The sequence below is a fragment of the Triticum urartu genome, chromosome 1A, assembly GCF_056163025.1.
Source record: "Triticum urartu cultivar PI428250 chromosome 1A, HENAU_Tu73, whole genome shotgun sequence".
Taxonomy (NCBI): Eukaryota; Viridiplantae; Streptophyta; class Magnoliopsida; order Poales; family Poaceae; genus Triticum; species Triticum urartu.
The window spans coordinates 207309696-207337514 of NC_141873.1; the positions used below are offsets into that span (position 1 = coordinate 207309696).

Genomic DNA, 27819 nt, shown 5'->3' on the forward strand with positions numbered 1-27819 from the left:
CCTAGGAGCATGTGCGTAATACTTTGTTTCGATAACTAATAGATTTTTGCAATAAGTATGTGAGTTCTTTATGACTAATGTTGAGTCCATGGATTATACGCACACTCACCCTTCCACCATTGCTAGCCTCTCTAGTATCGCGCAACTTTCGTCAGTACCATAAACCCACCATATACCTTCCTCAAAATAGCCACCATACCTACCTATTATGGCATTTCCATATCCATTCCGAGATATATTGCCATGCAACTTTCCATCGTTCCGTTATTATGACACGCTTCATCATTGCCATATTTGCTTGCATGATCATGTAGTTGACATCGTATTTGTGGCAAAGCCACCGTTCATAATTTTCATACATGTCACTCATGCATCATTGCACATCCCGGTACACCGCCGGAGGCATTCACACAGAGTCATATCTTGTTCTAAGTATCGAGTTGTAATTTTTGAGTTGTAAGTAAATAAAGTGTGATGATCATCATTATTAGAGCATTGTCACATTGAGGATAGGATGATGGAGACTATGATGCCCCCACAAGTCGGGATGAGACTCCGGACAAAAAAAAGAGAAAAGAGGCCAAAAAAAGAAAAAAAAAAGAAAGAAGGCCCAAAGAAAAAAATAAAATAAAATGAGAGAAAAAGAGAGAAGGGACAATGTTACTATCGTTTTTCCACACTTGTGCTTCAAAGTAGCACCATGATCTTCATGATAGAGAGTCTCCTATGATATCACTTTCATATACTAGTGGGAATTTTTCATTATAGAACTTGGCTTGTATATTCCAATGATGGGCTTACTCAAATTGACCTAGGTCTTCATGAGCAAGAAAGTTGGATGCACACCCACTTAGTTTCTTTTGTTGAGATTTCATATACTCATAGCTCTAGTGCATCCGTTGCATGGCAATCCCTACTCACTCACATTGATATCTATTAATGGGCATCTCCATAGCCCGTTGATACGCCTATTGATGTGAGACTATCTTCTCCTTTTTGTCTTCTCCACAACCACCATTCTATTCCACCATATAGTGCTATATCCATGGCTCACACTCATATATTGCGTGAAGATTGAAAAGGTTTGAGAACATCAGAAGTATGAAACAAGTGCTTGGCTTGTCATCGGGGTTGTGCATGATTTAAATATTTTGTGTGGTGAAGATAGAGCATAGACACACTATATGATTTTGTAGGGATAACTATCTTTGGCCATGTTATTTTGAGAAGACATAATTGCTTAGTTAGTATGCTTGAAGTATTATTATTTTTATGTCAATATTAAACTTTTGTCCTGAATCTTATGGATCTGAACATTCATGCCACAATAAAAAAAATTACATTGAGAAATATGTCAGAAAGCATTCCACATCAACAATTCTTCTTTTATCATTTACCTACTCAAGCATGAGCAGGAATTAACCTTGGGGATGCTTGATACGTCTCCAACGTATCTATAATTTTTGATTGCTCCATGCTATTATATTATCTATTTTGGATGTCAATGGGCTTTATTTTACACTTTTATATCATTTTTGGGACTAACCTGCTAATCGGAGGCCCAGCCCAAATTGCTGTTTTTTGCCTATTTTAGGGTTTCGATGAAAAGGAATATCAAACGGATTCCAAACGGAATGAAACCTTTAGGAACGTGATTTTCTCAACGAACGTGATCCAGTAGACTTGGAATGGGCGTCAAGAAACAACGGAGGAAGCCACGAGGCAGGCGGCGCGCCTACCCCCTGTGCGCACCCTCCACCCTTGTGGGCCCTCTGTTGCTCCACCGACGTACTTCTTCCTCCTATATATATATATATATCCACGTACCCCCAAACATCCAGGAGCACCACGAAAAGCTAATTCCACCACTGCAACCTTCTGTACCCGAGAGATCCCATCTTGGGGCCTTTTCCGGAGCTCCGCTAGAGGGGGCATCGATCACGGAGGGCCTCTACATCAACTCCATGGCCTCTCTGGTGATGTGTGAGTAGTTTACTTCAGACCTTTGAGTCCATGTTATTAGCTAGATGGCTTCTTCTCTCTTTTTGGATCTCAATACAAAGTTCTCCTCGATCTTTTTGGAGATCTATTCGATGTAATCTTCTTTTGCGGTGTGTTTGTCGAGATCCGATGAATTGTGGGTTTATGATCAAGATTATCTAAGAAACATTATTTGATTCTCCTCTGAATTCTTTTATGTATGATTGGTTTATCTTTGCAAGTCTCTTCTAATTATCAGTTTGGTTTGGCCTGCTAGATTAATCTTTCTTGCAATGGGAGAAGTGCTTAGCTTTGGGTTCAATCTTGCGGTGCTCGATCCCAGTGATAGAAAGGGAACTGACACGTATTGTATTGTTGCCATCGAGGATAAAAATATGGGGTTTATATCATATTGCATGAGTTTATCCCTCTACATCATGTCATCTTACTTAAAGCATTACTCTGTTCTTATGAACTTAATACTCTAGATGCATGCTGGATAGCGGTCGATGTCTGGAGTAATAGTAGTAGATGTAGAATCATTTCGGTCTACTTGTCTCGGATGTGATTCCTATATATATGATCATACCTAGATATTCTCATAACTATGCTCAATTCTATCAATTGCTCGATAGTAATTCGTTTACCCACCGTAATACTTATGCTCTTGAGAGAAGCCACTAGTGAAACCTATGGCCCGCAGGTCTATCTTCTATCATATTAATCTTCCAAGACTTAGTTATTGCCGTTTATTTTACTTTGCATCTTTATTTATCTTTATCATAAAAATTACAAAAATATTATCTTATCATATCTATCAGATCTCACTCTCGTAAGTGACCGTGATGGGATTGACAACCCCTTTATCGCGTTGGTTGTGAGGTTCCTATTTGTTTGTGTAGGTGCGTGGGACTTGAGCGTGATCTCCTACTAGATTGACACCTTGGTTCTCAAAAACCGAGGGAAATACTTACGCTACTTTACTGCATCACCCTTTCCTATTCAAGGGAAAACCAACGCAGTGCTCAAGAGGTAGCAGCAGCCACGTAAAACTTGCAACAACAAAGTAGAGGATGCCTAACTTGTTTTTGCAGGGCATGTTGTGATGTGATATGGTCAAGACGTGATGAGATATAAATTGTTGTATGAGCTGATAATGTTTTGTAAAAGTTATCGGCAACTGGCAGGAGCCTTATGGTTGTCGCTTTATTGTATGAAATTAAATCGCCATGTAATTGCTTTACTTTATCAGTAAGCGGTAGCGATAGTCATAGAAGCAATAGTTGGCGAGACGACAACAACGCTATGATGGAGATCAAGGTGTCAAGCCAGTGACGATGGAGATCATGATTGTGCTTTGAAGATGGAGATCAAAGGCACAAGATGATGATGGCCATATCATGTCACATATTTTGATTGCATGTGATGTTTATCTTTTATGCATCTTATTTTGCTTAGTACGGCGGTAGCATTATAAGATGACCCCTCACTAAATTTCAAGGTATAAGTGATCTCCCTGAGTATGCACCGTTGCTACAGTTCGTCGTTCCAAGACACCATGTGATGATCGGGTGTGATAAGCTCTACGTTCACATACAACGGGTGCAAGCCAGTTTTGCACATGTAGAATACTCGGGTTAAACTTGATGAGCCTAGCACATAGTATAGCTGTTGCATTCCATTATTCTCTATGTGTTACCTTGCCAGCATATTCCATGTGCTGACCCGTTTTCGGGCTGCAACGTTAATGTTGCAGACTTTTCAGACGACGATTAAGGAGTTTTTAGGTCGTGGTTCTATACTCAGTGATGCCGTTGGAGTTGATGGACTCACTTATCTTCCAAGCCTTCCGCTGTTATCGTCACTAGATGGCCTTAAGCCATATTTATTGCAATAAGTTCTCTTTTGAGACACTCGATGTAATAAGTGTGTGGTTGCTACTCTGTTATAAATCCTCCGAGTAGTGTGTGGTGTCAGCATTACTGATCCAGGGATGACACCGGAGCACAGAGATCAGACTGTTTGAGGTCTGGTCGCTACAGAGTTAAGGCTCGCGGCGGGTATCGTTATTTTCTGACCTTCACAGATGATTTGAGCAGATATGGGTATATCTACTTAATGAAACATATGTCTGAAACTTTTGAAAAGTTGAAAGATTTTTAGAGTGAAGTGGAAAATCATCGTAACAAGAAAATAAAATACTCACTCTCTTCTCTTCTGACTTCTCATCTTTTCTACTCTTTAGGATGGTGGATGCAAGGAACAAGTTCACCCAACCGGATGAAGATACACCCTTTGGACGCCACTTGAAGGAAGTCACTAGATACCTGAACATAGGAATACCAAGCTTCACGGGAACCTACACCGCCACTTTACCTGAAGAAGAGCGCTGGATGATACAAATTCAAGTTCCAGGAAGGACGTTCATGCCAGTCACTGAGCCCATAGAGTTCTCTTTTGATGCACCAACTTGGAGTCTAGGAAAGAGTATGGCAGCTCACATCGCCATGGGACGCATTGGAGAAGTCTACCGCAAGGATCTCAAGGATACTATCTACCAGATTTGTGGGCGCCGCGATGAACACTGGGAGATGATCAGCACCAGGAAGGATAGATCAATTGCAGCTTTTATTCAGGAGTTAAATCAGCACATTCGACGACAGGAGAATCAGATGTGCGCCGACATGATAGATCTGAAGAAGGCTAAGACTAGAATCAAGGAACTGGAGGAAGAACTCAAGGCTACACGCGAAGATTATGAAGAAGAAATTGAAGTATTGGTGGAGAAGAATGACGATCTGATCAAGAAGATTGGAATATTTATGGGAGGCCTGACACCAATAGATGAAGACGAAGAACCCAAGGAGATTAGCCCGGAGGACTACATCACCATTGACGGCACCGACTCGGAGCAAGATAGTAGCAATGATGACTATGTGGATGAAGCAGGAGCTGATATCATGGAGTCTACAACCGTAGAATATTTCTAGTAGACCACCTCATCAGTAGTAGTAGTCCACCATGTAAATATAGTAGTCCGAGCACTTTTGCGATAGTTAGATCGATTGTATGCCTTTGTTTGATTGATTGAAGTGAATTGTGTGTTTTTGCCTCATGTGCATATGGGTAGTGTTTTATCTTTAGACCCCCTCTATTCTTATATCTCATCTTTTCTAAACCCTCAGATGCCTCCGAGACGTGACCCCGGATTTGCCTTTCCGCCGGAGCTCACCCAGTTGATCCAGCAGCAGAACACCTTGATGCAGTTGCTAGTTCAGAATCAGAACCAAGGGAACAACAACAACAATCCACCACCACCACCTGTTGACCACTTAGCCCGTTTTCTTAGGCTAAATCCACCGGTGTTTTCCAGTAGCACCGTGCCGATAGTAGCAGATGATTGGCTCCGCAAGATAGCTAGGGAGTTGACCACAGCAGGATGCACAGATGTGGAGAAGGTTAAGTTTGCTGCACATCAGTTACAAGGACCCGCAGCATCTTGGTGGGAAAATTTCACAGCCACCTTCCCAGTCGACACTGTCACATGGGACCAGTTTCAGCAGGCTTTTCGTACTGCCCATGTTTCAGCAGGAGCAATGGCCATGAAAAAGCGTGAGTTTCGTAACTTGCGCCAAGGAGGACGGACAGTTGGCCAGTATGTGGAGGAGTTTAGTAAGCTAGCACGTTATGCCCCAGATGACGTTGCTACAGATGCAGCTAAGCAGGAGAAATTCCTGGAAGGACTGAATGATGAGTTGAGTATGCAGTTGATGGTAGCCACCTTCAACAACTACCAGGAGTTGGTAGATCGTGCTCTTATGATTGAAGGGAAGCAGCAGCAGATTGAGAACCGCAAGAGGAAGTATGGACAAGGAAAGTATAATTCAGGAGCTCAGCAGAAACCTCATTTTACCCCTAGGCTAGGAGGACATTTTTAGCATACCCATGGAGTAGGTAGCTCGCACAATCACAATGGCACCAAGAGTGGTAATGGGAATGGAGGAAGTAATGGACAGAACCGCAACACCCCATCAACCCCAGCCAAGAAGGACTTGAGCCACGTCACTTGTTATAAATGTTCGAAACCAAGACATTATGCAAGTGAATGTCCTGAAGGACAAAACGACAATGGAAGTTCCGGAAAGAAGCCGAACCCTCTCAACAGGGGACAGGTGAACCACGTTATCGTGGAGGAGGTTGAAGCTCAGCCCGTTGCAGTAATAGGTAAGTTTTTGGTTAAGTCATTTACTGCACTCGTTCTTTTTGATACTGGTGCATCGCATTCATACATATCAAGGGGATTTGTGGATAAGTATAACCTACCAACCCAAGCCCTTAGGTCACCCATGTTAGTAACCTCGCCAGGAGCAGAATATGTGGCTAGACTATGGTGTGATCGGTTACCATTACGGATTGGTAACTATGTTTTTCCCTCAGACCTAATAGTATTGGAATCTCAAGGATTGGATGTGATATTAGGCATGGATTGGTTATCAAAGTATGAAGGGAATATTGAGAGTGCTAGTAAGTCAATTTTGCTTACCACACCAGAAGGGAGTAGGATCAAGTATGTATTCCGGCATGTACCAAAGAGGACACAAGTAAATTGCCTAACAGGAGTTGTGCAGGAGGAAGTACCAGTGGTAAAGGATTTTCCTGATGTATTTCCCAAAGAGTTGCCAGGCATGCCACCGGATAGAGACATTGAGTTTTTGATTGAGCTTTTGCCAGGCACTGGGCCAATATCGAAGAGACCATATAGGATGCCAGCAAAAGATTTGGTGGAAATTAAGAAGCAGATTAAGGAGTTACTGGATAAGGGATATATTCACCCAAGTTCTTCGCCTTGGGGATCACCAGTACTTCTAGTGGAGAAGAAGGATGGATCGTTAAGGATAGTTGTTGACTATCGAGGATTGAACGAAGTAACGATCAAGAACAAGTACCCACTACCAATGATCAACGATCTGTTTGATCGATTGCAAGGAGCTAAAGTGTTTTCCAAGATCGATTTGCGATCAGGATACCACCAGTTGAAGATTCGAGAACAGGATATCTCGAAGACAACTTTTACTACCAGGTATGGGCTGTATGAGTATACTGTTATGTCATTTGGACTGACTAACGCGCCTGCCTATTTTATGAACATGATGAACAAAGTGTTTATGGAGTTTTTGGATAAGTTTGTCGTAGTGTTCATTGATGATATCCTGGTATATTCGAAGAATGAAGAGGAGCATAAGGAGCATTTGCGTTTGGTACTTGGAAAGCTCAGAGAACACCAATTATACGCCAAGTTCAACAAATGTGAATTTTGGTTGAAGGAAGTAGGATTCCTCGGACATGTTATATCTGGAGAAGGTATAGCAGTAGATCCCGCTAAAGTTGAAACCGTGACCAAGTGGGAAGCACCAACAACAGTTGGAGAGATCCGGAGTTTTCTTGGAATCGCAGGATACTACCGGAGGTTTATTGAGAATTTCTCAATGATTGCGAAGCCTATGACGGAGTTGCTGAAGAAGGATACCAAGTTCAAATGGACTGAGGAGTGTGAGGCAAGTTTCCAGGAGTTGAAGAACCGTTTGGTTACCTCACCAGTGTTGATTTTGCCAGATCAGACCAAGGATTATGAGGTGTATTGCGACGCTTCACGTCGAGGACTTGGAGCAGTGCTTATGCAGGAAGGGAGAGTTGTTTCGTATGCTTCACGACAACTGAAGCCTCACGAATTGGCTTATGCTACGCATGATTTGGAGTTAGCAGCCGTAGTGCATGCATTGAAGACATGGAGACATTTCCTCATTGGAAATCATTGTGAGGTGTACACGGATCATAAGAGTTTGAAGTACATTTTCACACAGAAGGAGTTGAACCTCAGACAAAGGAGATGGTTGGAGCTTATCAAGGATTATGATATGAAATTGCATTATCATCCCAGAAAAGCTAATGTAGTAGCTGACGCATTAAGCCGCAAGAGCCATGTCAATACGTTAATGACGGGAGAAATACCCAAGGAGTTAGCAGAAAATCTTCGTGAGCTATGGTTGGAGATAGTTCCGAGAGGCTATGTAGCAGCATTGGAAATTCAGTCAACTTTGATGGATAGAATCAGAGAAGCTCAGAAAACTGACAAAGAGATTGCCGCTATAAAGGAAAAATTGAGCAAAGGAAAAGCTAAAGGATTTCGTGAGGATGAGCATGACACCCTATGGTTTGAAGACCGTGTTTATGTGCCCAATGACCCGGAGATCAGAAAGTTGATTCTGCAAGAGGCACATGATTCACCGTATTCGATTCACCCAGGAAATACCAAGATGTATTTGGATTTGAAGGATATTTTCTGGTGGACCAGAATGAAAAAGGATATTGCGGAGTATTTAGCAGTTTGTGACGTATGTCAAAGAGTAAAGGCAAAGCATCAGAAGCCAGCGGGATTGTTGCAACCATTGCCGATACCCGAATAGAAGTGGGATAAGCTAGGCATGGATTTTATCACGGGATTACCAAGGACTCGTTCAGGCTATGACTCAATTTGGGTTGTAGTCGATCGATTGACGAAGGTAGCTCATTTCATCCTAGTAAAGACCACTTACTCCAGTGCTAAGTTGGCAAAGATATACATGACCAGGATCGTATGTTTGCATGGAGTTCCGAGGAGCATCATATCAGATAGAGGAACCCAGTTTACCTCAAAGTTCTGGAAGCAGTTGCATGAGACTTTAGGTACTAGGCTAGAATTTAGTACAGCTTTTCATCTGCAGACAGATGGACATACTGAGAGAGTCAATCAGATTTTGGAGGATATGTTGAGAGCTTGTGCGCTAGATTATGGATCTAGTTGGGACGATAGTTTGCCATATGTAGAGTTTTCTTACAATAATAGCTATCAGACCAGTTTGAAGATGGCACCTTTCGAAGCTTTGTATGGAAGGAGGTGCAGGACACCGTTGTCATGGGACAAAGTTGGAGACCGCCAGTTTTTTGGACCAGATCTGATTAAGGAGTCTGAACAGAAGGTAAAGTTGATTCGCGATAGGCTCAAGGTAGCCCAGTCCAGGCAGAAGAACTACGCAGATTCTAAACGCAAGGAGACAGTTTACGAAGTTAGAGATAGAGCTTATCTTCGAGTATCCCCACTTCGAGGGATTAAGCGCTTTGGAATTAAGGGGAAGATAGCGCCATGATTTGTAGGACCATATCGAGTTTTGGAGCGTATGGGAGAAGTGGCCTACAAGTTGGAATTGCCAGAAGGATTGGCAGGAGTGCATGATGTGTTCCACGTTTCTCAGTTGAAGAAGTGTCACGCGGAGATGGCTGACATACCCTTGAGAGACACAGTGCCATTAGAAGCAATTCAGTTGGATAACAATTTGACCTATGAGGAGAAACCAGTCAAGATCCTCGAGTTTGCCAGCCGAGTTACTCGCAGCAAGGTTATCAAGTTTTGCAAAGTTCAGTGGAGCCACCACACGAAGGATGAAGCCACCTGGGAGCGAGAGGAAGATTTGCTCAAAGACCACCCTCACCTATTTTCTAGCCAACCCGAATCTCGAGGGCGAGATTCATCTTAAGAGGGGTAGGTTTGTAACATCCCAAATTTTCAATTTGGAATGTTATACATTAGGTCATCATGCATATCATATTTTATTTTGCTTTTGGTTTTGATCCTAGAAAATCCTAAGCAACTCAAGGACCCACGGAGAGAGTTGGGGATTTCGTTATTTACATATTTGAGTTTTCTCAAATTATGTAAACAGGATCATTTGATTTTATTTATTTTATCATCAATTATTTCTATTACAAAAAAATGAGAGAGGGAATAAAATGACTTTCCCAAAATATAGAGATATTGAGGATTTAATAAAAAAATCAAATAAGTTTTATTTCGGAGTTTTTCGGTATTTTATTTGAATTTAGGAAAAATGCACGTTTTTCAAAGTTATAGTTTGGGCCCAGATAAATGTTCACTTTATCAGGCTTGATTTTAGAAACCCGGCAAAATTTATTTCGTGATTTTTGGAGTCTGTTTAGTATTCCTTTTTATTTTTCTTCCGAGCGGAATTATATAAAAAAACGGGAACCGACTCCGGGGCGTACACGGCCAGGAAACCGCCGGCCGGGGGGCTTTATAAGCCGCCGCCCCGGGCCGAGAGAGCCAGCCCACCCCGCTGCCGAAACCCTAGCTAGTAGCCGCCCTAGCCGCCGCTGCCGCTGCCGGAGCGCGCGCCTTTCGAGGTTCGCCGCCGCCTCGTTTTCCGTGCAGTTTTTTTAGAAAAAAAAATTCTATTTGTCGTTTTTCTTTTTCGTCGGACTTTCCGCGGTTATTTTCTGATCGCGATTTCTGATCCGATTTTCGTTTTAGTATAACTTTTCGCTCGTTTATCGGAATCAGGCGATTCAAGCGCCTGGAGTTTCGTCTCGAAACCCTCTTTCCGAATAATCAACTTAAACAAGTTTTTGCTACTGTAAAATTTGCCCTAGATCCAGATTACTAGAACGAAGTTGTTTTCTTTCGCCGTTTGATTTCTTTTGCTTCGTTCGATTTGATTCTTTTTGCAAACCAGGGTTCTTAAGTTGAACTTTCTGGTTAGATCTTCTACTTGAGTTTACCTGTGCATTAGATGAGTACTTATTGTATGCTTGTTATTTGTCTGTGATAGAATACCCGGAGTGCGCCGCCTGTTACGTTGAATCTCTAGGTTTCACGGATCATCAACAAGGCAAGTAACACTTTGATCATACCTTTTCTACAACCCAGTTTTATTGCATTAGATCAATCCTCACACACTGCATGATTAGGATCTAATTAAATTGTGGGATGGGAAGTAGATGAGGTAGTACCTATTACCTGTTATTATCAAACCTTTGGTAGTTACTTCTACGTTTGCTTATTATGCCATGCTATGCTAGTTGACGTGGATTGGGTGAGTGATATCCATGACAGATGTGAGATTGTTAATTAATGGTTTATCTAAGGTGGCAACCTAATACACATCTGGGTGGATTGAGGCACCTAGGGTTTCCAGGACTTGCCTGTTTTTATTGGACCGCCACCCAGGCTCAAAGGGATCATGAGATTATTCATACTAGAAACTTCCGTGTGTAGCCACAAGCCATTATGGGCTCTGGCATAGTTGACTAAGCTGTGCGAACTCTTACAGCGGTAGACTAGCAGATGTAGGGGATGTAGGTGGTACGGTCTACCCGATCGTAAGGTGCTAGCGCTTCTGAAAGACTATGTCTCGGTCATCCGTCTTCTCAAACACCCTGTAGTGTGAGAAACCAAACGGAGGCGATCGAGTCTTGTGGGGAAAAGTGCGCAAACCTCTGCAGAGTGTAATAAACTAATCATGGTTAGCCGTGTCCCCGGTTAAGGACAATCTTGAGTATCTAGTACCAGGATTTTCATGTGAATCTCAACATGTTACTCTAAATTAATTTTGATGGGTTTTTGATGATATTACTTAATTGGGATTGAGAATGCTGTCAACCATTCTCAATGTTTCACAACCACCATGATAGTAATTAATTTTATTCATTTGAAGTAGGGAAAAACTGGCTTTATGCAAAAACTATAACCGTAGAGCTTTCCACCAGCCAAATATTTATATAGTACAGCTGTTGCATTCCATTATTCTCTATGTGTTACCTTGCCAGCATATTCCATGTGCTGACCCATTTTCGAGCTGCAACGTTAATGTTGCAGACTTTTTAGACGACGATTAAGGAGTTTTTAGGTCGTGGTTCTATACTCAGTGATGCCGTTGGAGTTAATGGACTCACTTATCTTCCAAGCCTTCCGCTGTTATCGTCACTAGATGGCCTTAAGCCATATTTATTGTAATAAGTTCTCTTTTGAGACACTCGATGTAATAAGTGTGTGATTGCTACTCTGTTATAAATCCTCCGAGTACTGTGTGGTGTCAGCATTACTGATCCAGGGATGACACCGGAGCACAGAGATCAGACTGTTTGAGGTCTGGTCGCTACAGAGTTAAGGCTCGCGGCGGGTATCGTTATTTTCTGACCTTCACAGATGATTTGAGCAGATATGGGTATATCTACTTAATGAAACATATGTCTGAAACTTTTGAAAAGTTGAAAGATTTTCAGAGTGAAGTGGAAAATCATCGTAACAAGAAAATAAAATTTCTACGATCGGATCATGGAGGTGAATATTTGAGTTATGAGTTTGGTCTTCGTTTGAAACAATGGGGAATAGTTTCGCAACTCACACCACCTGGAACACCACATCGTAATGGTGTGTCTGAACGTCGTAATCGTACTTTATTAGATATGGTGTGATCTATGATGTTGTAGGATCGAAAGTATGTCTAGAGGGGGGTGATTAGACTACTTGACCAAATAAAAATCTATCCTTTTCCCAATTTTAGTCTTTGGCAGATTTTAGCTATCTTAGCACAAGTCAAGCAATCTTAACACAATTCAAGCAAGCATGCAAAGAGTCTATGAGCAGCGGAAAGTAAAGCATGCAACTTGCAAGAATGTAAAGGGAAGGGTTTGGAGAATTCAAACGCAATCGGAGACACGGATGTTTTTGTCGTGGTTCCGATAGGTGGTGCTATCGTACATCCACGTTGAAGGAAACTTCAACCCACGAAGGGTAACGGTTGCACGAGTCCACGGAGGGCTCCACCCATGAAGGGTCCACGAAGAAGCAACATTGTCTATCCCATCATGGCCATCGCCCACGGAGGACTTGCCTCACTAGCGGTAGATCTTCACGAAGTAGGCGATATCCTTGCCCTTACAAACTCCTTGGTTCAACTCCACAATCTTTGTCGGAGGCTCCCAAGTGACACCTAGCCAATCTAGGAGACACCACTCTCCAAGAAGTAACAAATGGTGTGTTGATGATGAACTCCTTGCTCTTGTGCTTCAAATGATAGTCTCCCCAACACTCAACTCTCTCTCACAGGATATGGATTTGGTGGAAAGAAGAATTGAGTGGAAAGCAACTTGGGGAAGGCTAGAGATCAAGATTCATATGGTGGGAATGGAATATCTTGGCCTCAACACATGAGTAGGTGGTTCTCTCTCAGAAAATGTGTATTGGAAGTGTAGGAATGTTCTGATGGTTCTCTCCACGAATGAAGAGTGGGTGGAGGGGTATATGTAGCCTCCACACAAAAACTAACCATTACACACAATTTACCAATCTTGGTGAGACCGAATTGAGAAACTCGGTCGGACCGATTTAGCAAACCTAGTGACCGTTAGGATTTTTGGTGGGACTAAGATGCAACTCGGTAAGACCGATATGGTTAGGGTTAGGGCATAACGTAATCTCAGTGTGACCAATTACACAAACTCGGTGGGACCGATTTTGGTAATAAGCTAACCAGAGAGTTGGTCAGGTAAACTCGGTGGGACCGAAATGTTACAAAAGGGAAACAGAGAGTTTACATTGCCATCTCGGTGGGACCGATCGCTCATCTCAGTAGGACTGAAACGTTACGAAGGGAAACAGAGAGATTACAACCCCATCTCGGTGTGACCGAGATCCCTATCGGTGAGACCGATTTGCCTAGGGTTTGTGGCAGTGGCTATGACATCTGAACTCGGTGGCACCGGATAGAAAGAATCGGTGGGGCCGAGTTTGAATTTTGATTTAGGTCATATGTGGATGTGGGAAGGTAGTTGAGGGTTTTGGAGCATATCACTAAGCACTATGAAGCAAGAACCTCATCAAGCAACACCTCATCCCTCCTTGATAGTATTGGCTTTTCCTATAGACTCAATGTGATCTTGGATCACTAAAATATAAAATGTAGAGTCTTGAGCTTTGAGCTTGAGCCAATCTTTTTGTCCTTAGTATTTTGAGGGGCCCACTTTCCTCATCCATGCCATGCCATTCATTGAGCTTTTCCTGAAATATTAATCTTGGAATAGCATTAGCTCAATGAGCTATATGTTGTTAGGAATTACCACAACCACCTAAGGATAGTTGCACTTTCAATCTCCCCCTTTTTGGTAATTGATGACAACATATAGATCAAAGCTTCGACAAATGATAATAAGAGTGAAAAACATTGTCGCTTTGAGAAGTATGTGAAAAGCAAGAGCTCCCCCTAAATTTGTGCATAGTTTATGATTTGCTTTGGACTGCAAATGCATAGAGAATTAGGCTCATGGGTTACTCTTCCATGTCACATACATCTTGGTGGAGTGCTCAAAATGATAATAATTAAATACATGCACTCATCACCAAGAAAAGTGAATGATCATATAGGGATAAAAGGATAATGTCATCTAATCAAGCATTAATGTAGCATATGATCAAACACACATGATCATCCAAGTATCACACAGACAGAAAGTATCTCAAACAAGCAAAGCAAATAAAGTTCAACCACCAAAGCAAGAGAGAATAAAAAGCAACGCTCTCTCTCGAAGCCTATGATCTATACATTTTTCTCCCCCTTTAGTAACAAGTTACCAAAAAGTTCCCAGAAAATGCATAGCACTAAATCGTCTCTCAGGCTTGGTCTTCAGGTGGTGGTGTCCGTATAACTCCAAGAACGAAGGCTTTAGCCGATGTAGATGGAGCTGATGAAGTAGGTGCTGGAGCTGGTGGCACTGAAGCTGTAGCTGGTGCAGATGAAGTAGCTCTGGTGTCTGGAACATGCACTGCAGCAGACCTCTAAGCTCTAGGCACTCTGGCAAATGCATCAGTGGTTGTCTTGCCCTTCCTCTCCTACATATCATCCTGAAGTTGCTCCACAACAGACTGGATCTCAGTTACCTTCACATCCAAGTCATGGAACTTCTGCTCCACGATCCTCTCCAAGCTCTCCTAGTTTTGAGTCAGGGTGGCCAGTCCCTTCTCAATCCTCAGAGTGGAGGCAATCAAGTAGCCAAGCTGATCTTGCTTGCTCTTCAGAAGATAATGGGATGCTTCTTCAGTAGTTGGCATCCTTGCAGCCTTTTCAGCCTTTGCCTTCTCCTTCTTGGCTTGTGCGTGCACAGAAGATGGTTCATTTTCATCCATCACCACAGTGTTGTCCTCAAATTCTGGTTAGATGGGCAGGTGCTCCTTGTCCAACAGATATGTGCCAGTGCCCATCTTGGAGTTAATCAGCTCCTGGATCTGTGGGGCATACCCACAACTCCTCTTCTGATCTGCAGCTGTCCTCTTGATAGTTCCAACTATAAGACACATGACCTTGAACTTTTGTGGGACATCAAAGATGTGAAGCAAGTTAATTGCATGGCCTCTGATCATCTTGTGATCACCTGACTTTGGCAAGAGAGTGTGCCTGAGGATCCAGTTGATAGTTGGCAATCCTGACAGAAGGTAATGTACAGATCCAAACTTATGTGTCTCAAGAGCAGCATCTGGGATCTCCTTGTACATGTGTGCCATGGTGTTTTGATCCTTCTTCTTGTTGGCATGGACATCCAAGTCATCTTCACTCTCTTTTGGGGCATTGATCAACTTAGTCCATTCTGCAACTGTTGACTGGTACCTCGTACCTTCAGACATCCAGACAATCCTTCCATCTAGGTAGAAGTGAGCTGTGGAGTAGAACTGCATGATAAGCTCATCATTCCATTTTGTGAGCTTCTGAGCCACAAACTCATCAACTCCACAAGCCTTGAAACTGTCATACACACCTGGATAATGTTCATCATTCTCCTTGATGTAGTCCCAGTCAACCCATCTCATGTCACACACTATTGGTTTCTTGTCAAGCAAGATGGTCTTATAGAAGTCATGTTGTTCCTTTGTATGGAACCTGTAGTCCACAATAGTCCTTCTCCTGGTGGCATATGGATCTGACTTCCTCCATAGCCTCAGACCAGAGTCCTTCCTGACTTTCATGTTCTCAGCTACTGGATGAGCATCATTGTGATCAGGAATTTTTGGCTTCAACTTCCTCAATACATGTGACTCATCATCTTCTTCTTCCATTTCAGCTTCAGGCACCGGGGCCTTGCTCTTCTCCTCAGCAGGGATGTTCCTGGTGCTCCTCTTTGGTTTTGGCTTTGGAGCTGGAGCAGCAGCCTTAGGAGCAGTCTTAGGCTTAGATGGAACAGCCCCTGCCCTGATGGCATCACCCATAAGCTTCTGAGCTTTGGGTGCTGGTGCAGCATCTTCTTCCTCTTCCTCATCAGAATCTCTCATGATTGAGGATCTCCCAAGCACTCTAGCAGTGGTCTTCTTGACCCTCTCTTTCCTCTTCTTCCCTTCTGCAGCAGCTTCTTTGGGTTCAGATTCCAAAGGTACTTGAGTAGAGGCTCTGGCTTTAGACATGGGAATTCTCTTTGCAGGAACCTTTTGCTTCATGCCTGGCTTAGTGGCAGCAGCAGTGCTACATTCCTTCTTAACCACTTTCTTCTTGGAAGTGGCCTCATCCTCAACTGCCACATAGTCTTCATCCTCAGATTCAGACGTTTTCTTCTTTCTGGCCCTGGTGGCAGCTTTGGGTAAGTTGCTTGGGGTGCTCCTGCTACCCTCATCAGAGATGCTAGAGGGACTAGTGCCCTCACTCAAGTGAACCTGCTCCTCTGACTTGTTCTGGCTGTCACTTTGATCTAACATAATGCAATCTCTGACAGCTGACCCTGTGAATAGATTATAGATGAAGTAGAGTGGATGAGCATCACAAAATGCAGAGGTTTTTGCAAAAGAATGAGTCAAAAACTTAGTTTTAGTTTTCCACAGAAAGCATTTCGGATCAACTGATTTGTAAACTCGGTGATACCGAAGCAGCTGTTGGAACCTAAACTAGTGAACTCGGTCAGACCGAGTCATAGTTTGGTGGCACCGAGACTGCTAGGGTTTCACAAAGTCCTGAACTCGGTCACACCGATTTGCAATTCTCGGTCAGACCGAGAATCACATGTGCAATGGCCTGAGCCGAATTGGTGGTACCGAGTTCCACAACTCGGTGGGTTTGAGATGGTTTCGGCGGAAACCTAACCCTAAATTCTCAATTCACGACTAAACTACAGAGTGTTTTCGATGGATAGAATGATCTCAGTCGTGGCAAGATACATGGCGAACACAATGTGCTAGGAATCAGATAAGGATAGCATAGTGATCGAGTTCATACCCTAGTTCAGCGATCAACTCGCTACGACAGCAACGGCGGGGATGATTCCCGTTGACGGCGGCGGAGACCAGCGACACGAGGCGACTGGCGACGAGGAGGACGATCCGGAGACCCAGGAGGCAGAGTGGGCTAAGCGCGGGTCAAGGAGGTTCGGAAAGTTTTCCAAAATTTGACCCGTGGATATATATAGCCCGACCCTGTTGGTGTGACCGAGTGGAACAACTCAGTGGCACCGAGATTCATAACTGCAAGCAGTTACTGAAACTCGGTGTGACTGAAAAGTTCGAATCGGTCGCACCGAGCTTGAAAACCTAGATTGACTTAGTGATCTCGGCATGACCGAAATGGGTGAATCGGTCAGACCGAAACGCACAAAGAAGTTTTGGAAGTTTAAGTCTATGACGAATCAGGGACTCCGAGTGCTCCTCACACAGAGTGGTTCGAATCTGACTTGATCAAATTTTGTGATGCAGCATGAATAGAGTTTGAGACGAGAAAAGCATAGATAGCTAGAGAAGGTTCTTAGGCATTCTTGTCCATCCACTTGGCCAAAAGAAAAGGAAACCAAATAATCAAAACAACAAGTGGATGTCCTCAAATGAGTAAATTATGCAACCAACATGCTCACACAATAAAATGACAAATGAAATATGTGGCAAAGCATGCACAAACAATTCTATCATCTATCAAGCAATTGGCGATGACTAGGTCATCTATATATGAGTATATTGACTTAGAGTCAAATGAGAACATTTGATCATAGGTCATACTCATCGTTTAAGCACAAGTGGGGTTACCACTTTACATAAAGTGTTGTTGTGTTCACACCATTAGAGTTGCTTTAACTCAATTGTTAGAGTAAAGCTCCCCCTAGATGTGAGATCCCCCCTAAGAGGGATGAACTAACCTTGGGTTTTGTCGATGATGACTTCATGTAGATGTTGAAGATGTGGATGCTCAATGTTGATGTAGATCATTTGGAGCTATCCTTTGGAGTGAGTTGCACTTTCAATACCTACACGGGTTAGTCCCACAAGGAACAAACAAGGATATCCATAGACATAGAGTGATGCACACACAAGATGATGTCTATGAAAGCTTTAGGTTACCTTGTCCCTTGTCTTACCAAAAGAGGGTTTGTGACTCCTTGAGCTAGTGCAAGATGTGGAAGTTGATTGCACTTGTTCTTGCCAAAATGATAAGAGTGAAGTATGTTGGCGGAGTCACCCTCAAGAACTCTCTAGTTCTTCTTCTTCGGGATCCACACCATCTTGATGGGAATCCTCGGAGTTGTAGTTGTACTTGATGAAGTGGAACTTGATGTAGTCTTGGGAACCCACTTGACCAAGGCCTTAGGAGCTTCTTCAAATGCATCAATTTCCTCTTGAAGCTTGTCCTTGCCTTTGTGGTCTTGTGGTGGAAGATCATCTTGAGCTTTTGTCCCTTTGAAAGAAGTAGGATCATACTTCTCTTGTTGAGGAACAAACTTCGTCTTGGGGTATTGATCTTCTTCCCACTCAACTCCATTGTCATTGAACTTTCGTTCAAAACCAACACCTTGATTCTTCCGGTGCCTTCCTTGCTTGCGTACAATTTCCTCGAATTGCTTACTCCCGGCAAGGCTCTTGTAAACACCTTTCTCTATAATTCCCTTCAATAAGCTATTTTCTTGCTCGAGTGTAACTTGGCTAAGAGAATCATTAGTGGAATCAAGAGAACTACTAGAAGCAACAACATTGGATTTAGCATGACCATTGTTACTACTAGAAGAAGAATCTTTCTTGTTCTTGTTACTAGACTTGACTTGAGGCATGTAAGTGGATAAGAGTAAACGCTTGGCAATGTAAGAAGAACTTTTCTTGCGAAGATCATCATTTATTGCCTTTAAGAACTCATGCTCTTCCTCAAGATTGAGCTTCTCAAAACGTAATTTCTCATGAGTCCTTAAAAGTTCTCGATGATCTCCCAAGATAGTTTCATGAGCTAACTTAAGAGTGTTTAGTTCTTTAGTTAGAGACTCAATCTTCTACTTATCATTGTCATAAATTTCATCATAGCATTCATCACTATAGTTGTCAACAATTAAATCATCATCACCCAACAAGTCATCTTCATCACTATTGAAATCAACATACTCAGGGTGTGATACCTTTGGACCTCTGTCCATGAAGCATCTTCCAATTCCTTCATTTGGTGAATCAAATATGTCGTAGGAGTTGGTTGACACAAGAGCTAGACCGGCAACACCTTCATCTTGAGTATATTCGGAGTCAGAGTGATAGCTTCTCTCGGAGTCATTTTCGGAGTCTGAGCCGGATACCCATTCACCAACATGAGCTTGATGTCTTCGTTTTGTGTAGCTCCTTGATGACTTGTCCTTCCTTTCCGAATCCTTGCTTCTCCGAGAGGGTCTTCGTTCATATCGATCATCTCTACTCCTTCTTTCTCTAGGTGGTGATTCTTCTCTTCTACTTCTTCTTTTGGGAGAATCTTCTCTTCTCTTGTGGGGAGTCGTACACTCATTGGAGTAGTGTCCGGGTCTTCCACAATTGTAGCAGTTTCGCTCTCGACTAGAAGATCTTTTGTCATTGTAGGACCTTGACTTGGAACTTCTCTCTTTTCTTCTATTCTTGTAGAACTTGTTGAAGTTCTTCACCATTAAGCTCAATTCTTCATTGAAGGTTTGTTTCTCACTTGATGATGTGGGAGCTTCACATGAGGCTTTGTAAGCACCACTTGACTTGTTATGGAGCTCCTCCTTAGCCTTGAGTGACATCTCATGAGCAACAATTCTTCCAATGACTTCCGTTGGCTTGAGATCTTTGTAATTTGGCATCATTTGGATCAATGTGCATACGGTATCGTATTTTCCATCCAAGGCTCTTAGGATCTTCTTGATGATGAATTTGTCGGTCATCTCTTCACTTCCTAAGCCGGCAATCTCATTTGTGATAAGAGCAAGCCTAGAGTACATTTCAACGACACCTTCACCATCCTTCATTTTGAACTTGTCAAGTTGACTTTGAAGCACATCCAACTTGGATTCCTTGACGGAGTCGGTACCTTCGTGCATATCAATCAAAGTATCCCAAATTTGCTTTGCATTCTCAAGACGGCTGATTTTGTTGAATTCTTCAGGCACAATCCGTTGAAGAGGATATCACAAGCTTGAGCATTGTATTGTAGCATCTTCAACTCATCCGCGGTAGCTTCACGATTCGGTTCTCTCCCATCAAAGAATTCACCTTGCAAGCCAACACACACGATAGCCCAAACGGCGGGGTTATGTCCAATAATATGCATTTTCATCTTATGCTTCCAACTAGCAAAATTAGTACCATCAAAGTAAGGACCTCTAAGGTGATAATTTCCCTCGCTAGATGCCATACTCTCCTAGGTTGTGAAACCAAGGCTATGACCACCAAAAGCTATGGAATCAAAGCAAATGGAAACCAAAGCTCTGATACCACTTGTAGGATCGAAAGTATGTCTAGAGGGGGGGTGATTAGACTACTTGACCAAATAAAAATCTATCCTTTTCCCAATTTTAGTCTTTGGCAGATTTTACCTATCTTAGCACAAGTCAAGCAATCTCAACACAATTCAAGCAAGCATGCAAAGAGTCCATGAGCAGCGGAAAGTAAAGCATGCAACTTGCAAGAATGTAAAGGGAAGGGTTTGGAGAATTCAAACGCAATTGGAGACACGGATGTTTTTGTCGTGGTTCCGATAGGTGGTGCTATCGTACATCCACGTTGATGGAGACTTCAACCCACGGAGGGTAACGGTTGCGCGAGTCCACGGAGGGCTCCACCCACGAAGGGTCCACGAAGAAGCAACCTTGTCTATCCCATCATGGCCATCACCCACGAAGGACTTGCCTCACTAGCGAGAGATCTTCACGAAGTAGGCGATGTCCTTGCCCTTACAAACTCCTTGGTTCAACTCCACAATCTTTGTCGGAGGCTCCCAAGTGACACCTAGCCATTCTAGGAGACACCACTCTCCAAGAAGTAACAAATGGTATGTTGATGATGAACTCCTTGCTCTTGTTCTTCAAATGGTAGTCTCCCCAACACTCAACTCTCTCTCATAGGATATGGATTTGGTGGAAAGAAGATTTGAGTGGAAAGCAACTTGGGGAAGGCTAGAGATCAAGATCCATATGGTGGGAATGGAATATCTTGGCCTCAACACATGAGTAGGTGGTTCTTTCTCAGAAAATGCGTATTGGAAGTGTAGGAATGTTCTGACGGCTCTCTCCACAAATGAAGAGTGGGTGGAGGGGTATATATAGCCTCCACACAAAAACTAACCGTTACACACAATTTACCAATCTCGGTGAGACTGAATTGAGAAACTTGGTCGGACCGATTTAGCAAACCTAGTGACCGTTAGGATTTTCGGTGGGACTGAGATGCAACTCGGTAAGACCGATATGGTTAGGGTTAGGGAATAACGTAATCTCGGTGTGACCGATTAGACAAACTCGGTGGGACCGATTTTGGTAATAAGCTAACCAGAGAGTTGGTCAGGTAAACTCGGTGGGGCCGATTTTCTCATTTTGGTGGGACCGAAATGTTACAAAAGGGAAATAGAGAGTTTAATTGCAATCTCGGTGGGACCGATCGCTCATCTCGGTAAGACCAAAATGTTACGAAGGGAAACAGAGAGATTACAACCCCATCTCGGTGTGACCGAGATCCCTATCGGTGAGACCGATTTTCCTAGGGTTTGTGGCAGTGGCTATGACATCTGAACTCGGTGGCGCTGGATAGAAAGAATCGGTGGGGCCGAGTTTGACTTTTGATTTAGGTCATATGTGGATGTGGGAAGGTAGTTGAGGGTTTTGGAGCATATCACTAAGCACTATGAAGCAAGAACCTCATCAAGCAACAACTCATCCCTCCTTGATAGTATTGGCTTTTCCTATAGACTCAACGTGATCTTGGATCACTAAAATATAAAATGTAGAGTCTTGAGCTTTGAGCTTGAGCCAATCTTTTTGTCCTTAGTATTTTGAGGGGTCCAGTTTCCTCATCCATGCCATGCCATTCATTGAGCTTTTCCTGAAATATTAATCTTGGAATAACATTAGCTCGATGAGCTATATGTTGTTAGGAATTACCAAAACCACCTACGGATAGTTGCACTTTCAGATGTCTCTTACCGATTTACCACTATCGTTTTGGGGTTATGCTTTAGAGACGGCTGCATTCACGTTAAATAGGGCACCATATAAATCCATTGAGACGACACCATTTGAACAGTGGTTTGTCAAGAAACCTAAGCTGTCGTTTCTTAAAGTTTGGGGTTGTGATGCTTATGTGAAAAATCTTCATCCTGATAAGCTTGAACACAAATCGGAGAAATGCGTCTTCATAGGATACCCAAAGGAAACTGTTGGGTACACCTTCTATCACAGATCCGAAGGCAAGATATTTGTTGCTAAGAATGGATCCTTTCTAGAGAAGGAGTTTCTCTCAAAACAAGTGAGTGGTAGGAAAGTAGAACTTGATGAGGTAATTGTACCTTCTCCCGAATTGGAAAGTAGTTCATCATAGAAATCAGTTCCAGTGATTACTACACCAATTAGTGAGGAAGCTAATGTGATGATCATGAAACTCCAGATCAAGTTACTACCAAACCTCGTAGGTCAACCAGAGTACGATCCACACTAGAGTGGTATGGTAATCCTGTTCTGGAGGTCATGTTACTAGACCATGACGAACCTACAAACTATGAGGAAGGGATGATGAGCCCAGATTCCGCAAAATGGATTGAGGCCATGAAATCTAAGATGGGATCCATGTACGAGAACTAAGTGTGGACTTTGGTTGACGTGCCCGATGATCAGCAAGCCATAGAGAATAAATGGATCTTCAAGATGAAGATGGACACTGATGATAGTTTTACTATCTACAAAGCTCGACTTGTCGCAAAAATGTTTTCGACAAGTTCAAGGTGTTGATCACGATGAGATTTTCTCACTCATAGCGATGCTTAATTCTGTCCGAATCATGCTAGCAATTGCAATATTTTACGAAATCTAGCAAATGGATGTCAAAACTTCATTCCTTAATGGATATCTTAAAGAAGAGTTGTATATGATGCAACTAGAAGGTTTTGTCGATCCTAAAGGTGCTAACAAAGTGTGCAAGCTCCAGCGATCCATTTATGGACTGGTGCAAGCATCTCGGAGTTGGAATATACGCTTTGATAGTGTGATCAAAGCATATGGTTTTATACAGACTTTCAAAGAAGCCTGTATTTACAAGAAAGTGAGTGGGAGCTCTGTAGCATTTCTGACATATTGTTGATCGGAAATGATGTAGAATTTTCTGGAAAGCATAAAGGTGTATTTGAAAGGAGTTTTTCAAAGAAAGACCTCGGTGAAGCTGCTTACATATTGGGCATCAAGATCTATAGAGATAGATTAAGATGCTTGATAAGACTTTTGATGAGTACATACCTTGATAAGATTTTGAAGGAGTTCAAAATGGATCAATCAAAGAAGGAGTTCAGTTACGTCTCCAAGGTATCTATAATTTTTGATTGTTCCATGTTGTTATATTATCCATCTTGGATGTTTTATAATCATTTTATAGTCATTTTATATCATTTTTTGGTACTAACCTATTGACATAGTGCCAAGTGCCAGTTGATGTTTTTTACATCGCAGAAAATCAATACCAAACGGAGTCTAAATGGCACGAAACTTTACGGAGATTTTTTATGGAGACACCTAATGGGCCAAGGCTATGCCTAGGGGGTGCTCCGAGGAGAGCACAACCCACCAGGGCACGCCAGGAGGCCCAGACACGCCCTGGTGGGCCCTGGTGGGTTGTGCCCACCTCGGGTGCCCCCCGAACCGCATCTTTGCTCTATAACTACCCCAATATTCCAGAAACCCTAGGGGAGTCGACGAAAATCAATTCCAGCCACCGCAGAGTCCAGAACCACCAGATCTAATCTAGACACCATCATGGATGGGGTTCACCACCTCCATTGGTGCCTCTCCGATGATGCGTGAGTAGTTCTTTGTAGACCTTCAGGTCCGTAGTTAGTAGCTAGATGGCTTCCTCTCTCTCTCTCTCGTTTGATTCTCAATACAATGGTCTCTTGGAGATCTATATGATGTAACTCTTTTTGCGGCGAGTTTGTTGGGATCGGATGAACTTTGAGTTTATGATCTGATCTATCTTTTTATATCCATGAAAGTATTTGAGTTTCTTTGATATCTTTTATGCATGATTGCTTACAGCCTCGTATTTCTTCTCTGATATTTGGGTTTTTTTGGCCAACTTTATCTATTTATCTTGCGATGGGAAGAGGTGCTTTATAGTGGTTTCGATCTTGCGGTGCTTGATCCCAGATACAGAAGGGGAACCGACACGTATGTATCGTTGCTACTAAGGATAAAATGATGGGGTCTATATCTACATAGATAGATCTTGTCTACATCATGTCATCGTTCTTATTGCATTACTCCGTTTCTCCATGAACTTAATACACTATATGCATGCTAGATAGCGGTCGATGTGTGGAGTAATAGTAGTAGATGCAGGCATGAGTCGTCTACTAATCTTGGATGTGATGCCTATGTAATGATCATTGCCTGGATATCGTCATGATTATTTGAAGTTCTATCAATTGCCCAATAGTAATTCGTTTACCCACCGTTAGCTATTTTTTCTCAAGGGAAGCCACTAGTGAAACCTACGGCCCCAGGTCTCCTTCTCATATTATTTGCCTTTGCTTTTATTTGCAAGTGTATTAAACCAGAAATACAAAATATACCTTACTGCAATTTATTCTTATTTATTCTATTTGGTGTTAAATCTGTCAATCAACTACAATTTATTCACGTCCGTTTGCCTATCTTGAGGCACTGCTACCCGAAAGGGATTGACAACCCCTTTTACACGTCGGGTTGCGAGTAGTTGTTATTTGTGTGCATGTGTTGTTTACGTTATGTTGCTTGGTTCTCCTACTGGTTTGATAACCTTGGTTTCACATCTGAGGGAAATACCTACCGCCGCTATGCTGCATCATCCTGTCCTCTTTGGGGAATTACCGATGTAGCTTCAAGTGATATCAAATGGAATCTCTGTCGCCGTTGCCAGGGAGGATGTTCAACATATACCAGGTTCCTAATCACAAATCTCATCTCCTCTCAATTTACATTATTTTCCATTTGCCTCTCGTTTTCCTACCCCCCACTTCACACAAATTTGCCGTTTTATTCGCCCCTCTTTTCTGTTCGCCATTTTCTCATCAGATCTATCCGTGTTTTCGCTTCCTAGTCATAATAGCTAGCATGCCTACTCTTCCTTTGTCACCAGATTTTGGAGTTCTTTACTTCAAGCAAAGACAAGGAGAAAATTTGAAAGATGCTTGGTATAGGCTTATGGAATCTTATCGTATTTGCAATTTAAAGGGGGCGCTAAGATCTTCATAATTTTTACATAGGTTTGGCTTTGCATCATAGACAACTCCTCGATTTTTCCGCTAAAGGGAATTTTATTGAGCTTGATGCTAATGCTGCCTATGAAATTTTAGAAGGAATTTTGGGAGTTCCACCTCAAAAGAAGGTGTTTTCTTTCACCCCTGAGGGAGTTCAAATGTTGGACAAGCTTGGTGATTTGCATAAACATATGGTTGAAATACAGAAATATAATGAACCCCTCAAACACCTCAATGGTAGTATCAATCGCATGAATACCTTGATTACTGTTTGCAACAAGCGATTGGATATTTTGGATCTAAATATGGTTTCTTTTCCGGAGAATTTAGGGAAGCATAAAGAGCCTCCCAGGTTTGAGAAAACCCTTACAAAAGTTGCCAAAACTATGGAAGACAAAACTTAGATCCTTGCTTTATGCCTAGCTAAGGGCGTAAAACTATAGCGCTTGTTGGGAGGCAATCCAACGAATGAAATTTGTTTTTGCCTTTTGCTTCCTGTTTTTGAGTGTTAGCACAATTATGCTACAGTTATGATTGTGTTTTTTGTGTTTTAATTAGTGTTTGTGCTAAGTAAATCCTTTAGGATCTTCTTGGATGACAGTTGTTTGATCTTGCTAAAAATAGAAACTTTTGCATCCGCAAAAATAATTTTCATTTTTAACCAGAGAGCAATAAAATACCTATTCCTTTTGAAGTAGGTCAATATAAAAATTTCTCAGACCATCCTAATTGTTCAGAATTTTTGGAGTTACAAAAGTATTCGAAATAGTCAGATTGCTACAGACTGTTTTGTTTTGACATATTCTGTTTTTTTTGCATTGTGTGCTTGTTTTGATTTCTCTATGGTTTTCTTTGATGAGTTTTTGCCATAGAAAAGTTGGAATACAGTAGATATAATGCAAGAACAAAATATGAATTGGTTTCATACAGTTCTTATAGTAGTGATTTGCTTTCTTTTACTATTGGATCTCACGAAGGCTTTTGTTGAGTTTTGTGTGATTGAAGTTTTCAAGTTTTGGGTTATCTTACGATGGATGGTAACAACCTGGTTTTTGGCCCTTTTTCTTTTTCTTTTTGATTTATTGGTTTTTGCTCTGATTTTCTTTTGGAGTGGATCTGTGGCCTTGCAACCTGGGAGATCATCCTCATTTCCTCCCCCAAATAGCTCATCATCCTCAAATCTTTCCCTAGATCATGTCATATCCATTCTAGCCCAAACCCTAAAATCCTTTTTCTAGGGAATATTCCTTTTCTATTAAAGGAATGATCCTAATTTCCCTAGGTTGTGAAGAAACCTATATTTCTGTCAATCCAAAAATTCCCAAATAATTTTCATAATTTCTTTGGGTCATATATTGCTCAAATATGCCCAAACTTTCATTTCTGTCCAGTGTGGCATTCTATGAAGGAAGTGCCACCTATCCTTTCTTGATTGCTCCCAAACTTTTGGGGAATGTTATTTCATCCAAATCATTACCTCATGTCAAAATTCAACTTTATTTGCCTAGCCAATCTTCCTCAACAAATTTTCAAAGTTTCAGTCAAACAGAAGCCATCGTGATGGAAGTACTAGCTAGCAGGTGTATCCAAATGAGTTTAAATTTCGCACACTCCTTCATATGCTCATATTATCACACTCCTGCAAATTTCAGCTCCATCCCTTGATCCATGTGAGCGCATGATCAAATCTTTGCTTTTGTCAATATTTTCAGGTTCTGAAGCAAGTATGTTTTATATTGCTTCATTTTGGCTGAAAAATATACCAGATCATTCTCATGACCATGAAACCTCTCTCCACCTATTTTGGGGCCAATTCATCAAGCCAATATTTCTCTAGAATTTTTTCAAGTTTCTGGACAAAGAGGATGCTTGTGAAACAAGTACCATTTTGGTTTGTCCATTTGGAATGAAATTTTTACAGCATCTCCATATGTCCAAATCATAATGCCTTGCCAAATTTCAGCTCAATTTGACACTCCATGTGAGTGCACCTTCCTGATCAAGTTTCTGGACCATTTTGGTTAGTTGCAAAGCAACTACATTAATCCTTGGTCCGTTTCCCCTCAAACTCTCCAGCATTGTAGTCCTTCCTTAGTTAATCACCCCAGACAACTCCATTTGACCCAATCAAATCCCTTGTGATCAGCAATGCACAGCCAAACTTGATACAACCAACATCAGACGATCACTCACACATCACCTTGGCTTCTTTTGATGATCCATCAACTCCCACAGCCCCTTTGATAGAAAGACAACACTCTGGACAATGTTTCCCTGCCTCTTGCGTCCCCTC

At 42.2% G+C, this 27819-nt stretch overlaps 1 pseudogene; it reads left to right on the top strand.

Moving 5' to 3' along the window:
• The first annotated feature begins 5165 nt into the window (after positions 1–5165).
• LOC147990605 (uncharacterized) overlaps positions 5166–27819 on the top strand; it is a 39779-nt pseudogene continuing 17125 nt past the window's right edge.